General features: G+C 38.2%; 1 pseudogene; it reads left to right on the top strand.

Moving 5' to 3' along the window:
* The window catches only part of LOC104949860 (adenylate cyclase type 1-like), a 24,287-nt pseudogene extending 18,995 nt beyond the window's left edge, over window positions 1-5,292 (top strand).
* The last annotated feature ends 119 nt before the right edge of the window (window positions 5,293-5,411 follow it).

Genomic DNA, 5,411 nt, shown 5'->3' with positions numbered 1-5,411 from the left:
ACACACAAACACACACACACACACACACACACACACACACACACACACACACACACACACACACACACACACACACACACCATTTTCTATTTTTGGACCACTGTTAAGGTGCTGTCTTCCTTAAAAGGGCTGATTTCCCCTGCAACTGATAGCGATGGAAAAAGCACTAATTTTATACTGGTATTAAAATGAGCAATACAACAATGTGAAAATACTTTTGATAAACACATTTATCAAGGCAATTGTTAAGTTTAGATTTCGGGTAGACAGCTAAACATTAAAGTTTACTCAACATGAATGCAACACACATAATTAGTCATTAGTGTCTCCCTTAGCGCAAATGGTATTAAGGCCCTTTTTAGGAGAAAAATTACTATGAGAGCGTGTGACGCCACATAGACATTTAAAAAAGTTGTATATCCATGTTGATCCAGTTGAACATCAAACATAGAAAATCAAGCATAACAATAAATAGTTAATCTGTTAACAGCCAGAATTCTTTTTTAATATAATTTAGGTAGTTCCTAAGTTAAGAGTAACAAAATTATAAAGTATACTATGAGATAAATGCTGCAATAACAGGATGCTTACCAGTGCAATGCTAAAATGCTGGAGCATTAAGTTTACAATCTTAGATTAGTGTGTTAGCATGCTAGCATTTAGCTAATTTGCACTACATATAAATTACAGTTGAAGCTGATGGAATGTCATTTGTGTTTTGATCTTGCTACCTAACAACCAAACATAAAATGTTCTAGGTTTTGAGATTAACCTCCCCCCCTCCCCCTTCCTGCAGGTCCGTGGTGGAGGCGACGGAGGTGGATCTGAACATGCGGGTAGGTCTGCACACAGGACGGGTGCTGTGTGGCGTGCTGGGCCTCAGGAAATGGCAGTATGACGTCTGGTCAAATGATGTCACACTGGCAAATGTGATGGAGGCTGGAGGGCTGCCTGGGTCAGTGCTGACTCTTGCACCCACTGAAACTAGATTCTGAGCAGTCACAGTTCACACACACACAGTTCACACACACACAGTTCACACACACACACACACAGTTCACACAGTTCACACACACACACACACACACACACAGTTCACACACACACACACACACACACACACACACACACACACACACACACACACACACACACACACACACACACACACACACACACACACACACACACACACACACAAAGTATCCCAGCAGCAGCGATATAATATAGGCGTATGATGTGTGCATCTGTTTACAGCAGTAACAGCTGGGAAATGTATTATTTCTGCATATGAACCTCAGGAACACTACATGTTGGTTTTTTAAATCACTTTTATATTGATAAAACAAATATATAAAAAAATCACAGAAAAGACAGTAAACTGAAATGAATTTAGCCACCTGACAGATGTTGTTTATGTAGTTGCAACCTAATAAACATTTCCAAAACCACAGAGGCACATTGCATTTACCAAAGAAAGTAAAACTGGAGGTGCTATCTTGTAATTACGAGGCAGTTTAATGACATAGCATCACAATGAAAATCTCATAATTACAAGATCTTTATCTAATATAAGATGGTTTTATTAATTATGAGCTTGTTTGGGGATACAGATGTTGGCATCTAAAGTAAGGATGTCATAAGCATAAGTTTAGTTATTATGAGATATCTTTGGGCTTTGGCTGAATTTAAAAAAAAATGTTTTCCCAGAATGAAATGTTGAGTTCCCAAGATTATGTTTTTTACATTTCATATTTGCTCCTAAAAATGTTATTTGCATTGAATTACATCTCTTTGATGCGGCATTATGATTATTTCTTTTTAAAGACCGCAGCTAAAAGTAAAGCAGGCCACTTGTGTTAAATAAATCCTTCATTCAGGAAATCTCATGTACATTAACAAGCTGATTTACATTTAAAAAGCAGCTAAATTAGGTCACTGCATTGGCTCATTTTGGCCTTGTTTCAAGTGAAGTAATACGATTTGAGGACTGGTTACCAGATTAAATAAGTCGTTAGCATGAACATTACTCTGCTGTGAAAAATATTGAGCCAGCCAAAGGGTTTTTATGCGGATGAAAATAATGAGGGGGATAATGATTTGAGACCTTAGCGTCAGACTTGTATCGCTAACTGCCTTGCGTCCTCTGCTCTGCTTGTGCTCCCAGCAAGGTGCACATCACAAGGACCACCCTGGAGTGTTTGAATGGAGACTACGAGGTGGAGCCGGGCCTCGGACACGAGAGACATGCCTTCCTACAGAAACATCAAATAGAAACATTTTTCATCGTGCCCCCACACAGACGCAAAGTACGCCACTATCATCTCTGGTTTTGCAGGTCTTCTCTCTTACTGGAGAGGTGGCACATCTATCAGTGTTATAATAGTTAATCCTCTGATGCAGAGAGGGAGGTAGGGAGGCCATGTGTTAAGCTGGCATACACATGGATAATATCACTATCTACTGTACATATGCCTGAGAGCTGAGTGTGCCTGCTCATAGCATTTTAAATCCGCAGCTAAAGTATGTGTATGAGCATACACACACACTCACTAAAATTGCACCGTCACTGTAAATACCCCACTCAAACATAGGCTACTTTATTTCCATGAATGAGACAATTCTGCCAAAGCACGTTAAAATGAGTTCTCATCAGGTCATTATTTTCTCCGGTCCTTGACTACATAATGCAACAGTTTCTCAGGATTATTATTAAAGAAACTGAAAACTGAATTTCAAAATAATGTATTTTTGTAGGTAAAAGAGGTTGGTAATGATTGAAGTTTCAATGTTACATTTTGTGAAATCAACACTAGGTTGTAGGTTTTAGTTTTGCCATTACATTTTGAACAAACTTTCACTGTACCTGATTTCTAATTTAGCACCATAGAAAGCGGTTATAGGTTTATCAGGTTTACTTGAAACAAATTACTGAACGCCTATCAGCTTTAGTTCAAAGTTAATGCTAACATGAGCAATGTTAAATATAGGCTAACATGCTAACATGATAAACAAAACATGATGCCAAATAACTTTCTAACACATGTTAAACTTAAGTAGACTTTACATTCTAAATACTAACTGATATGCGATAAAATGCTAAACGTCATTTGCATACAACACATTACCTTGTTAGATGCCATATACCCTATTTACATTATGTAGCTGTTTGCATGTACGTTAGTATGCTAACTGTGGGTACTGTTGTCTGCTGTCACATGCCAATGCTTACTTTATTCCCATAAAAGCTCTAATAAAAAATCTGGAAAAGAGCTGGTTTACATAAACATAAATTGGAAGATTGTTGGTAGAAAAAGTTATCGTGTGTTATGTACCTCCAACTGTTTCAAATTTGTACTGATCATCTGATTTCTTCTTCCTCATCTCCAGATTTTCCCAGGTCTTATTCTGTCAGACATCAAACCAGCCAAGAGGATGAAGTTCAAGACGGTGTGCTACCTGCTGGTCCAGCTGATGCATTGTAGGAAGATGTTCAAGGCCGAGATCCCCTTCTCCAACGCCATGTCCTGCGATGATGACGACAAGGTATTTAGAGTCTGTATCGCATAGAAATCATTATTCTGTAATGTGCATGCACGTGTGTACAACTACTGTACAAAGTAGACATGAATATATCTGGGTTATGTAGAAGGAGAAATCCCTTTAATGGAGCTGTAGTGTTATGTCATATCAAATAAAGATTATTTGTATTTAAAGACATCCCCTTGGACATAAAGGAACTGAGATGAACACTTTTGACCATTATCTGACATTTTAAAAATGTAACAATGAATAGATTAATCTATCAAATAATGCTCTGATGAATCAATAATGAACAATTTTGCTTATTCATATGTTTCTCATTCTCTTTGTGACTATATTTGCTTTCCTGCAGCAATATCAGTGCTGCTGGTTGGTTGCTTGGTGTGATGTTATTTTGTGGTATTTTGATGATGGTGTTATGGCATCACATGGTCCGCCTGTCAGAAAAAGCCTGCTAGCCTAATCCGTCCAACTGTGTGAGCCTGGCCGGGCATTAGTACTTCATGATTCTGATGAGGTTGCCTTATGACTGCTGGTAATCACCTGCAGCCTGATATCATCTCCTCTAATAGCATTAGCCACATTGTTACATGATTATCCAAGTAGCCAAAATCCTAGTATTGTGACACAGCATTTTATAATGCATTTGTGCATTTTATTTGGTTTAATCTTTAAAAATATATAAACTAAATACAGACTTTTCATCATCAGAAAGATGCAATGGAATGTTTGTAATCTGTCCAACCTTTATCTATCTCTTGCCAGTTTGTAGGGAACAGCGTTGTTTAATTGTTGAGAGTTACATTCAAATAAAGGTTTTGCAAGCAAGACTCTGCAGATGTGCAATGTACAATATGTGCTACAGTTCTATCGGAAAGCTGCTGGAGAAGTGCTTCAATTTCTGCTAGCACCTCCTAAATAATTCTAAAATAAGATAAGATGGACCCTGTAGGGAAATTCATGTGTCATGGCAGCAACAGCAAATACAAAAAAGTAGAAACAAAGAAGAGCTGCTCAGACAGGCTGCCAGTCACAGTGTACTATCAATAGTAATTTGGAATAAAAGGGGCAACTGTTGTGCACAATATCTGCCTCCAAATGCTGCACATGCAAGTTATGAATTTAGCTAGATCGGAGGACTGGTACCTCCCTTTTGGAAGTACTGAATATGTGACTACCTGGAAAAATAGTCTCTTTTTAATTAACTTCTTTACTCCAAAAATCAACTAATGATTTGCAATTCTCTTTTTTTGCCTTATAGTACAAATCAGCTTGATTCAAAACGTGTCAACTGTGACTTTAGAATTCACAAGAGTTCCTGTAGCAAGAAAAACTAGCTTCAGGAAACTTTAATGAAAATCCCCTTCCGACTTTAAGGATTTAAATGAGACTAAATGGCTTGTGAATATGGATGTAACTGTATAACAAGAACAGTAATTATATAACCATCTTTGTGTCACTTCCAGAGAGGCTGGATAATTAAATGAAAGAGCTGCCTTTTTCATTTCATATTGTAGAAGCACTGAAGCAGGTGTACATTTTAAATAAACTTCACACTCTAATTATAATTTTGTAACTGTCAAATACCTGTAAGTGAAACAGAGAACTGACTGACAACCACTCTTAAAATAACTACTGGTAATACTTTAACTATAAAAAAGTACAGCATGTGCTTGTTTTATGACAGATAGTGCCAGTGGCGTAACCGGGCCCAGAGCCGGCCAGGGGCCCAGAGCCGGCCAGAGCCGGCCAGGAGCACTAACGTTAGCAATGTTGATGTGCAGTCGCAGCCGGAGCCAGAGGCTAACGATAGCTCACCTGCCTCACCACCATCATTGCCATCTAGCTCCACAAGTGAAGCTGTATCT

The sequence above is a fragment of the Notothenia coriiceps genome, unplaced genomic scaffold (genome assembly GCF_000735185.1).
Source record: "Notothenia coriiceps isolate Sejong01 unplaced genomic scaffold, NC01 NC01_scaffold00016831, whole genome shotgun sequence".
Classification (NCBI taxonomy): Eukaryota; Metazoa; Chordata; class Actinopteri; order Perciformes; family Nototheniidae; genus Notothenia; species Notothenia coriiceps.
The sequence above is the reverse complement of the archived record's forward strand: the minus strand, read 5'-3'. Positions and strand labels throughout refer to the sequence as shown.